Here is an 11,774-nt window from a genome sequence, read left to right as displayed (position 1 = left end):
TTTAGATCATACTGTTTAAAGATCCTATGAATTAATCGGCTGAGTGTCTTTGTGGGGCTTTCATCCCAGTTGTTATCTGATATCCTGTCTCTTGCAATCCAAACCTGTCTAGGGCTTCCCTGCTCATCTTGTGCTGAGGTGGGAACCCACCACCAGCTCCCGTGTCCTGATCTGATGCCAGAAGTGAGCTTTCATAAGGAGTCCTTGACCAGTTCTGTCAATTTCTTGAGCAAGCACAGGGAATGTCATGTTTGTGACAGTAAAAGGTTTATCCAAAATGATTTAGGGCAAACAAAATAGCTAAGGTCATTAGCAGCCACTCTTTGTTAACATAACTTTCAAATGCCCCTCATTTCAGGATGTCTAAAATTTCTGTTTCAGGAGAAGACTGTCTTGCATTCTATTGCTTTTGAAAAAAGTTTCTAATATAGTTTATCATTAATAAATCTGGGAAGCAGATTTTATGTAAATGAATTACTCTAAAGAAAAGAATCCTGCAACTTTTTATGTTTCCTTAGGACTTCTTTTTCTTTTCTTCTCTTCTGGGTCCTTGTGAGATGTTACATTTTGCATTGGGGTATCATGAAATATGACCTGTACCATGTCTATAATTGCTCACTTATTTTTGGTAGCTATTCCTCAGCAATTCAGGACTGTATGTGGTGCACATGTTTGTTTATTGATACACATGTAACTGAAGAAGTCCTAATGAATCGGAGGGTGAGGAAGCAAATGCTGGGCCAAGCTCTTCTGAGGGAGCTGGGATTGATCAGCCTCATACTGATGGGGGACACTAAAAACTGCTCTCCCAAGGTCTGTCACTGCCAAGGAGTCCACAGATATAAAAAAACTTCCTCTTGAGTGTTTGAATAAAAAAAATACATAGAAATAATTTACTTCCCCATTTACTTTCTCAATTTGAAAGTTGAGACCAAGGCTTGGGGTGGCCCAGCCACCAGGAAGGTTATATGAACTCTCCAGACTACTGAGAAATGTGTATATTTACAGACAATATATGCAGATTGCCACTCCAGAGATGAACAGGAGATATGGAGATGTTGGTAAAGGAAGATGCTACTGGTGTGTGAGATTAATATACTGATAAATTCATGAGAAAGTCATTTGATCTGAAAATTCAAGTCTGAGCTTTAATAGCTCCAGTAATTCTTAGCAAACAGAACGAATTAAGGTAAATGAAAACTAATTTCATATTAGGGAACAAACGTCTGTGAGAGGGAGCTTTTGCCCCTGTCTCATTTGTTGACTTGCAAAGGGGTTGAAGTTGAATATTTCAGCATAGTTTAGTAAAATCCATAATTTTAAAGCGCAAGAGAACTTATTTTCACTTCCTCGGGACTTTGATCCTCTAGTTCACTGTAAGTAATTAAACAGTGATGTCAGCGTGGATTTCACTGTGAGCACCCAATGAATATTTTTCCAGTTTGTACAATGGTATCTAAATATATATATATTTTTTTCTTTAATACTGCAGAAGATGATTTTACCTGAATGACTGGGAAGAACATTTCTGTATTTTTTTCTTCTTTCCTAATGAATCTACCTGTGGCCTCTGTTTTTCCATTAGTGTCAGAGACACATAGCAGAATTGATCATTGCTTCTATTTCTGATTACATTTTTGGTTGTTGAGGTTTAATATGTAATAAAAAAGCAGACATGGACTGCTTTTTTCTTTATGCTGGAATGATTGTGAGAACTTATGTCAGAGCCCACTGCACATCAAGAGAGCATCAAAATGAGTTTTACTGCTTTTGTTAGGCTTTTATACAGTAGTTTTCTTTGAACTGACTCAATGCATAAGTGGAGGAGACACTGCCTGGGGTGTCAGGAAAACGAGAACTTAAGGCATAACTTCTCCAAATGACACAAAAGTATGCAATGATCAAGTCTACCAGAACAGTGCTGGATTTGTTTAATACACAATATAATGGCCTATTTGTTCTATATAGACCAATATTTTCAGGCTGTCATGGTAGAGGGAGGGGTGAAACACTGACTCCACAAGTCAGTGTGAACATCTGAGAAGATGTTCATGCCCATGCAGAGTTTGTGAAAGCTGAGCTTGTGGTAGATGGTGACAGAGAACTGCAAGGCAAATGTCACTAGCTCATTTCCCTCCCTCCTTTTCTGCATCATTTTTTGCCAGTGACTTAGATTCATCTTTGTTCTGATTTTTTTTCCCGCAAGAGTATGATCTGATAGCTTTAGTGGCATTTAAAACACACATGGCTCATTAACTTTTCACCTTGTAGAAGGAGGTGGACACAGGCCTCAGCTGCATTCTGCTGTTTGTGGTGGTCATGTTAAATTTGAGTGCTCTAATCACAGTTCTAAGGGACTACTAGAAACTCCTTCTGCAGCAGCCATAGCGGTAACCCTCTAGGCTTGACAGTTTGGTCTTATTTTATGATCTTTTTTAATGAAAGTGACACATAATGATTTAACAATCACTAATGTTATACTACAAAGTAGTGAGCTTAGACTAAAGACTGCAGTAATACTTTCATACATTCAGAACTGTTTTGGTCTTTTAGTTCTTGTCCTATTACATCTTATTCCAGTATACCTTATGTGTACTCCTTTTTTACTGTTTTTTTAATGATGTCAACCCAAGAGCGCTAGGTTGGGTTTCATTTTTGTTAACAAAAATGACTTACTACTATGTAATGTATTATATCATTTCTGTTGATAGCTCTGCTGAGTTTTATCTTTGAGGTATTTTAGATCAAGTATAAATCTCATTTCTTTTTCATCTCCAGTGTAATTTTTGTTACTCTTCTTTATGTATCTTGCCATTTTAAGACAAGTCCTTCACGCAAATAAACAAGTAGTGTCGCTACTCATAGGATGGAGGATAGCTACATTTCAGGGAGCAACAGGTTTTCAAGCAAGCAACAGTACTGTTGCTTTCAGGAGCCAGTGACCTTGGGAATCACTTATTTCTATCAAGAACAAATAGATTCAAGTCTATTGTTTATATCAATAGTGATTTTGATTTTCTGTAAAAAAATCTACTAGTCAAATTACAAGTAATACTGTGTCCCATTTACATGGGCCATTATTATCATTATGTGCAAAACCTGCATTTGTCAGCCTGCTTCCTTCATGCAGCTGGATGTGAAATTAAGTTGTGTAGTTGTTCACTACAGAGGGTTTCTCTGTACTTGAACACTTGAGAACTGTGCTCAAAATGTGGAAGAAAAAGGGCATCATTGAGCCCCAGAGGCTGGAAGAATAATTGCAAAAGGCTAATAATTGACCCTTATGGAACAATGAGTAGATACTCATATAGATGGTCTATATTTAAAGAAAAAAGACATTTAAAATAACTGGAAATCCACTGAGTTGTCATATGTTATGAATTCTCTCCTTGGCCAAAAACTCCTTGGCTGCCATTATACCCGCAGGTTCATGATGATGAATCATGGCAGGCAAAGGCTGTTTAATCTTTGACTCCAGGGCTGTGTTCAACCTTGAACAATTCCATGACTGTCAGTTATATTTATAATTTGCTTTCTTAAATACTGATATATTTGATGCAATTAGGCAATAACAAATGCTTCCCATTAACTACTTAATTCTGTTCCTAGTCCTGCTCATGCACATTTGAAATGGCTGCCTGGTACTAAGCACTGAATAAAACCAGCCTGAGATACATAGGGCAGAGCTACAGTCAGGAATTATGCTGAAATAGTCTTGTATAGCATTTGGGTTGTCACTGAAATACAGTCTCCAAGGAAGATTTCTTCGCATCGCAAAAGCATCTTGTGCTTTAACTTCCTTCTACTTCACTTACAGTTTCAACTCCATAAGCTTAGCAGGAGGGGCATTATAGGTAAGGCAGAGGTGCTGTAGGAGAGCTGTGTATTTAAAGCTTGCCAAGACTTACTCACAACTACTTCTTGGCTCCTGATGGTGGTGTTAACCTCTTCCTTTTTAAAGCATCAAGTTAAAAGAAGTTTTAAGCATTTACAATGCATCAAGAACTTTGTTGAAGGTGAAGGAAAAAGGCAAGTCAAGGGGTGGGGATCAAATTTTGGAGCGGCTTAAGTATGTTCTTTAAATCAGCTCATGTCAACTCTTTCTATACTTTCTATGCAGTTCCTCTTACCGCTTTACCACTTCCTCTGTGTATGGTATATGCAAATGTAGTTTTATGATCAAGTTCAAATTATTTTCTCCCTGACATCCTTCCTCTTTTCAGTCTGAATCCTGTGTTTCACACTGAGGCTTCCTGAAGCCAGAAGCAGTCTTGCATGCAATCTTGCATATATGTAAATCCGACAAGGATTGAACACTTAGTACTTTGGATGGAAAATGCACACCAAGTCTATTCAGGACTTAGTGCACTATGCAAGTTCTGTTACGGACCCCTAAGATAAGAATATGCCTCTAGCTTTGGTAGCTTTGCCTGCCTTTTTTTATATATTCAGGTATTGCAGTGAACTATTGTACTGTAAATAAGGCTGTTACAGTAGTGTAAACAGAGCAGTAAGAGTGCATCATTTGATGAGTCAGTTTGTTTCAAGAAACAGACCAGCCACAATGTTGTAGAGTACATTGTAAAATTATAGCAGGTCAAGAAAAAACTGCAAAGTAAGAAAACTAGATCAGAAGGTGATATTTGCTACTTGTTCAATAGGAACTTTTTATAAGGGCTGACACCTGTCCCTTCTGCAAATCCCTGGATGGCCTCTTTTTCTCTAGCTCACAGAAAGTGCCTTGGATACACTGCAGTCTTTGCAGCCCATTTGATTTATTCCTGCCTTGAATTGTGATTTTCATGTGTTAATACTTTGCTCCAGTTCTTCTTTGTGTTGCGGCATGTGGCCATTATTACTCCCCTCCCCCAGTCCCATTTCCCTTGTTATATATCTGTTTCATTTTCTTAGTTAAGTTGAATGTGAACTTGGGGTCAAGAACAGACAAGTCATGTGATAGGACTGAGGTATAACTGCATTTTCCAGTTTTTTTCCACTGCATCGTCTGGGGGTTTGGGAGCACAATCTCAAATACTGTGCAAAAAAAAAAAAAGTTCACAGTTCAGCTGTCAGTTATAAAATAGGTTCATGAATTAATGTCCTTAAGGAAGCCTGGGTTGGAAAGCTACCTGATGTGATCTCTCTTTAAGGTGTACTTGTCAAGGTACGAAGCCTCCTTTTGAAAAGCATATTGATTGCAATCCCTCCATAAAATCTATCTTCTGGAGGACTAGGAACCCTATAATATGTCCATCCTGGCAGATTACTGGAACAAATGCTCATTGTTTTTTAGTCAGTTTTCCACAGTCTTTAGAAATACACTGTCATGTCCTTGATGTATGGAGTAAGGCTTATCTTCATACTTGTCTGAAGATGTGACAAACACAGACAGACAAACCAAACAATGGACCTGACATATTAATGAAGTACTGTGCATGGCTGTCCAGTATTAGCTCCATGAATGTGTCTCAATATTAAGACCTTTTTTGGGCTTAATATTATGCTGCCCTTGTACCTTTAATAAATAATGGGTCACTTTATCATTGAGCTTCAAAGAGAAAAACATATTTAGGATGCAAGAACAATAATTAAAGGCTTGTAATAAAGTAATGGAGCATTTACCTAAATGACAGAATTACTGTTGACAACCTGAACAGCAATGACATTTAAGTTTTCCTGAGACATTTCTCATTCAAATTATGTCACTAGTTCTGAGGCTCCCTTTTGTAAGTCTTCCTGGGGTATATCTCTATAGCAATTATCCCTCATTGTCGATATAGCCAGTCATTTCTTCTCCACATCAGTTTTGATTGAGTTCTTCCAGTTTTCCCACACACCTATCTGTGTATAAACCTGTGCAAGTGATTGATATGGATTCATGCTTTTATTCTGACTTATCAATTTATTTTTTTTTCTGGAGCAGCTACCAAGATTTTGTCTGTATAGCATGCAAACCTAGTCAAACCTGGAATTAAAAAGCTGTAGGCTGAGTATGGGTTTAATACATTGTTGTCATGTATTTTGAAAGGCAATACATCTCTGGGGCATGCTGAGGTAGACTGTCAGTCAGGTATCCTCACTGCTGAAATTCACATGACCTTGGCCAGAGTAAATTCTTTGCTAAAGCAGAAATGGGAGGAGCAGCCTTCTGAAAACAAAATATTGTACCATAAATTTCTTTGACAATGTTGCACAATTTAGCAAGGCTTCCCGGCGTCTCTCCAGCATGGAGGGCATTGCTGAAGAATGAGCGATACAAGTCACACAAGGAGGCAGAAGAACTTGAGGACAAAAGTGAGTCTTTGTTCAGGCAGGTTACCTGGGGGGAAATATAGTACATGATGTGCCGTGTGATACATCAGTCATGCAAGCTATTTCTGGAAGGTTTTACTTACTGGAGAGCTGTCGTTCATTTAGGGAGGAATTCCTCCTTGGGCAGACTGCTTGGAAAAGGCCAGTGTACGTCTGAGTCTCACTGAAGCTGTATTCTGGCACGTAATGCACACAGCCTCATACAATTCCCCTGCACATGGATGAATTTTACCTTTGCTGAATTGCCAGTTTAACTTTCATCAGATCTAAAAACACGTAGGGGATTTATAAAGGCATTAAACTCTGCTTGGGTTTGTGCAAAGCAAATCACTCAGGCCTTCACCCCAAACTCTGTGTGTGCTAAAAGTGAGTGATATTGTCCTAACCGGTCATTCTGCAGAGATGACATTTCTCTGACTCTGCTGGGCACTACACGGTGCAGCTGGGAGAGTTCCCCAGCCGACTGGTCCCACCATGCATGGCTGCGAGGCTCAGAGAAGTTGTGCACAGCCAGCAGGTATATAAAAAGAGCTGCTGATTTACAAGCTGAAGCATTTTCCTGGCCATGTAATGGGATGTAGCTGCACACCAAGCTGTAAGGGCACAAGTGAAGGAGGTATATGCCTGCATGCTCTAGCGTGCTTTATCGAATGTGGCTGACAACCAGGCACAGGTATGGCAGAAGAGATTGAACTGGGGTGTTGCAGCTCACTGGCAGCCCATGATACCTACTTGAGGCTGCAGTGAAGATCTGCTGTTATTCTGCAGCTGGATTAAAACCATGGCCTTTCTCTTACCTCTGCTGCAAACAAGCCTTCAGTTGCTCTGCAGATGTGCAGGATTTTAAATTCATCCTGATAGGCAGGAAACACCCTGTACATAGGAGTGATTTCTATTACGCAGGGTGAGTGACGGAAGAGACCCGGACCACAAATTTCCTCACCCAGTAGCCCTTGCTCTTAGTTCTCTTGCTGGTCAGTTCTCAAGCCACAGGTCAGATGTACCACTTGACTTGGCCTGGTCAAATTGATTGTTGTGACTGGAATATTGATTCAGCTATTAGCCATGAACACTCTAAGAGAAATGCTATTTATGCTTTACCAGACTTAGCCTATACAACTAGTTTGTACCATCTCTTCAAATGCATTTTGAATATTTCCTTTAGTAGCTATATCCTCTAGCTTAAATTCACAAAGTCTTATTCTTACTGTTTAGCCAGCCCTGAAATGATGCTAGGGTTGAGATAGTGCCGGTACAAACCAGTACACAGACATTTCTATTTTCAGGGTCTCTTGAAAGGTAAAGAAATGAATGTGCTGATGTATGGAGACCTACCATCTCTCCCCAGATCGGGGATATCTAAGCAAATGTACGTGTTGCTCTATGACCAGAGCTCCCCTTTCCTCTCTTCTCCTTTGGGTATGATGAGAGGATGACAGTGGCTCATTGTTTAGAGAATGAAAGCTAATGCTGGGTGTGCCTTTGTGATCTGGATTTTTAAAGCGGCCTTTGTTTTAGAGGGCTCCAGTGAAGTTATGATCATTTACGTTAGTGGCAAATCTGGATTTTCTGCCTTAACTCCATTGTCTCTCTCCATGTTACACAGGTTGTACTCTGTTCTTCTGCATCAACTTTAGATGATGCATCAACACATGAAAGGAACTTACCATGTATTAGAAATCCCTGCCTTCAGCAGGGCTTGAACTGAATTTCTGATGCACTGATGGAAATATACGGGATCTGGCACAAATAATGTACCAAATTAATTTGCTAATGTACCTAGTTGCCCTGAAATCTTCACTGGAGGATATTAATTCTCTAATTCATCAGACCCATCATGAAGTTCATCAGACCCATTGTCTTAATGAGGGCTTCAGTCAAGCTGAGCCTGGGGGTGTTGAGGTAGGAAGTGATTAGCTAGGACACCCCATCCACCCTTGCTCAGTTATTATGATAATGGAGATTTTCCCGCCCTTTTTAATTTGAATTCCTTCAGTTTAGTGTTCACCAAGCATTAAGTCTTAACACTCCAGCCTGTGCCTGCAAGGGCTGGCATTTTCATGCAGGCTGTTATTTTAACATCGGTTAGGGCAGGATTACTAGAGCTGCTGCAGTCAGCTTGGTTTGGCTAAACGTTATTCTCTCCTGTTGCAAATGAATGCAGGACTCAAGGCTATTGAATCTGAGCCAGTAGGGCCAGCCTGCCTTGATGGACAGCTTTCACAGAAGTGGGCTTCTGACTGTGTTCACCTGGGGGGCTACTGGGCAACCGTTAAGTTAAGGAAGAAACAAGCAATTATGCAGTAGTCTTTTAAGAGAATTATGTAAGGATTGGTTTACCATAATTTCTGGCCAAAGCCTGTAAGGCCTGTTATTTTTATATGGTTGTGTACAACTCAGGCAAATCCAGAGCCTTCCAGGAAAGCAAGATGTGCTCAATTTGCCCCCAGGTCAGCATTTTTCTCCTATCTCCTGTCTCTCCCACTGTCCCTGTCAGGAGCAAGTCCTTCTTCAACGATCCCTAGATGTTTGGAGGTTACATCTCTCCAACTTTCAACTCCCAGAAGCCTTTTGGAGAATTAATAATTCATCAGCAGCAATTTAAAGTCTTGTGGCTCATCCACCTCCTCTTGGCAGGATTGTTCACACTGCTGTTACTGATGAATGAAAATGTGGAAAAAGCCTGATCGTCACTCATAAGACCTTGTGGCTAGTTTAACTGATTGTGCTTGACATGTTATACCCTACAAGAGTGACTGCTGAGCATGGTGAGAAAGCCTAGAGACGTGACTCAACTGAACAGCCTCCTGGGCCAGTCCAAAGCTTGTAGTCGAAGCTACTAAAGCTACCTTTAATTAAGGACGTATTGGTTGGGGAAGCATCTGAGCAGGCTAGAGGAAGAATTCACGCTGGTGAATTCACGCTGATGTCGCTCTGCCTGTGCAAAGACACATATTTCTACCCCGAGCTCCCCACTGCAGCTCATGTACAATGGCTGAGAGGGACCTCAAACCCAACTGCCCAGCAGCTCCCCAGAGGTGGCAGCTACCCAAAACCTGTACTTTTTGGAGTGAGCTTGCATCCTACTCTACCTGTTCAGAGCAAGAGTCTGTGTATACTGTACTCTAAGTTCAATGATGCCTTTGGTTCAGTTTTGGAGATGTCTGTCCTTTCCTTATTTTGGATAAATGATTATCCACTTGGATTATCCATTTGGATAAATGAACCACTGTATGAAAGAACTCTGGAAGCCTAGAAAAAAATCTGCTCAAGACCAGAAGCTTTCCTTAACTGCCTGCCTAAACCATTTCATCACCTTGGATTCATAGAAGGAGAGAAGAGGACGTGAGCACAGGAAAGGCCTATTTGGGACTTTGTCAGTCAGTGCTACCTGTCAATCAGCTGGCAACCAAGATGCTTCCTTTAGCCAAACAGTGCATCTCATCTGGTTCTAGAGAAACTACATCAGTGAGACATCAGTGCTGTCTCACTGTAAACAAGTGGGTGAAAAGGGATCTTCATATGCAGCAGATGCTATGAAGAGACTCATGCATCGGGGTATTAAGAGTATGAGTAGCACGACATCCTGTTCACATCTTGGATCCCAGTTTCAAGGATACCAAGTGTGTTTCCAGCCTCCTTGCTGGGAGGAGACAAGAGGCAGAAAACCTCTGATTAATGCAGTGACTCAGCGCACAGCGGATGGACTTGTCCCACACACTAATCAGCATGAACAAGGACATCAGCTGCTGTGGCACAAGGACAGTAAACGCAGAAAAGCATCTAAAACATGCCCTAGGACATGTCAGAGGACCTTGAGCCAGGCTGCTCTAGAAACATGAGCTCACCTAAGCACACCATCACTTCCCTGGAGATAGAAGCTTTTGTCGATTATTGTGAAATATCAGTGCAACTTTACCTTCAATGTGTATTTGGACCACATGTTGCTGGGGTGCTTATACCAGGGTGATCCTCTGATCCACTTGGAATTTAAAAGACTGGCATTTATAAAAATGGACAAAGCCCCATGGATTGCCTATGGACTCTCCCCTGCATGAGAATGTGACCATGGACAATGAGCCCAAAGTAGCACCAGGATGGCTTCAAGCTCAGGTGCTTGGTTCTGCCTCTTATTGTGCGTAGCACATGAAAAAGACCTGCTGCCTTTTCATTTCACAATGACCAGTCTGAAATTTTCTATTGCAAGGAAAAAGAGTGTTTTTCAAACTCTCTTACCGCTTCTTCAATCTTTTTTCATAACTTATCATCATTATTTTTTGACAGAACATTTGCTGTATGACTGGAGGTTTGGGCTTTTTAGACAAAACAAGGAATGTCCACAGGGATTGATAGAAGCTGACCTGTTTACTGACTTTCATTTTATTGTCTGCTGGTTCATCCCAATTAAAAAAAAAGAGAGCAAAGATCAATTGAAGAAACAGAGTTTTGGTTAAGAAGAACTAACCAAAGATTTTCTTTCACCTTTGAGAGTTTGTGACAGTCGGCAAAAGTAAATTAAACAGTAAAAATAATGAGAGAGAAATCTTCCTTTTCGTATTTCACTAATTTGAAGATGTATACAGTGTTGTGACAAATTATGTTAATCAATATCAATAAAAAATTGATTTTGTTTTGAAATTCATCTGTCTTCGTGTTAATTCCTATGTGTTTTTTATAAATGCCAGCCTTTTTCATTTCTACTTAGAATTCAATTAATAAGAAATAAACAAAGGAAGCTCCATGAGCACTTTTGTCTCCCGGTGGATGTAACAATTTCAATTTAAGCTAAGATCATTTCCCATAAGTTTCAGAAACATAAATTTCCATAAGAGAGGTTGATAGGTAAGCGTTTCACTACATGCAGGACCATTCAGGCTATCACTAGGCTGCGGGTTTTTCAGTGTCCTTTTTGACTCCTGCCTTATATCTCTCAAGCATGTTCACATTATTTGTTGTCAATACATGTATTTTATTTTCATTTTTGTAAATTTTTATTGAAACGGGACATTGTTTCAATATTTCTTTATCAGTGTAATTATAAGCAAACATCTTGTCTGACTTGTTCCTGAGACATATGTAATGGTTCACAAGATCTGGTAATTAATAAAAAAAGAAGATAAGAATATTTTTTAAAAATCAGGTTTAGAATTGTAATTTGATCCTGTTTTGTTTTTTCCATTCCTGTGGATGAAGAATGACTTGAAGTCCTGCTCCTTCCCTGCCACCAGGAGAATAGATTACTACGTAGCTTTTGGTATTTTCTTCATTCTGTCTTTTGAAGGAAAGGAGGGACTTCTCAGCAGCCCCTTTCTTATATTCCAGGTCAGACCTTGCTGTCTAGATTACTTGTGCATGTGAATATGGTTAAAAAGGAATGGCAAGTCAAATAAACAGTTCAGTTTTGCAAGAAGCCTAGATACTGTGTGGTTTGCTCACGTAAGTCCTTCCATTCTTTTCAGGGG

This window comes from Ciconia boyciana, chromosome 5 (assembly GCF_034638445.1).
Source record: "Ciconia boyciana chromosome 5, ASM3463844v1, whole genome shotgun sequence".
Taxonomy (NCBI): domain Eukaryota; kingdom Metazoa; phylum Chordata; class Aves; order Ciconiiformes; family Ciconiidae; genus Ciconia; species Ciconia boyciana.
Note: the sequence above shows the minus strand (reverse complement) of the source record.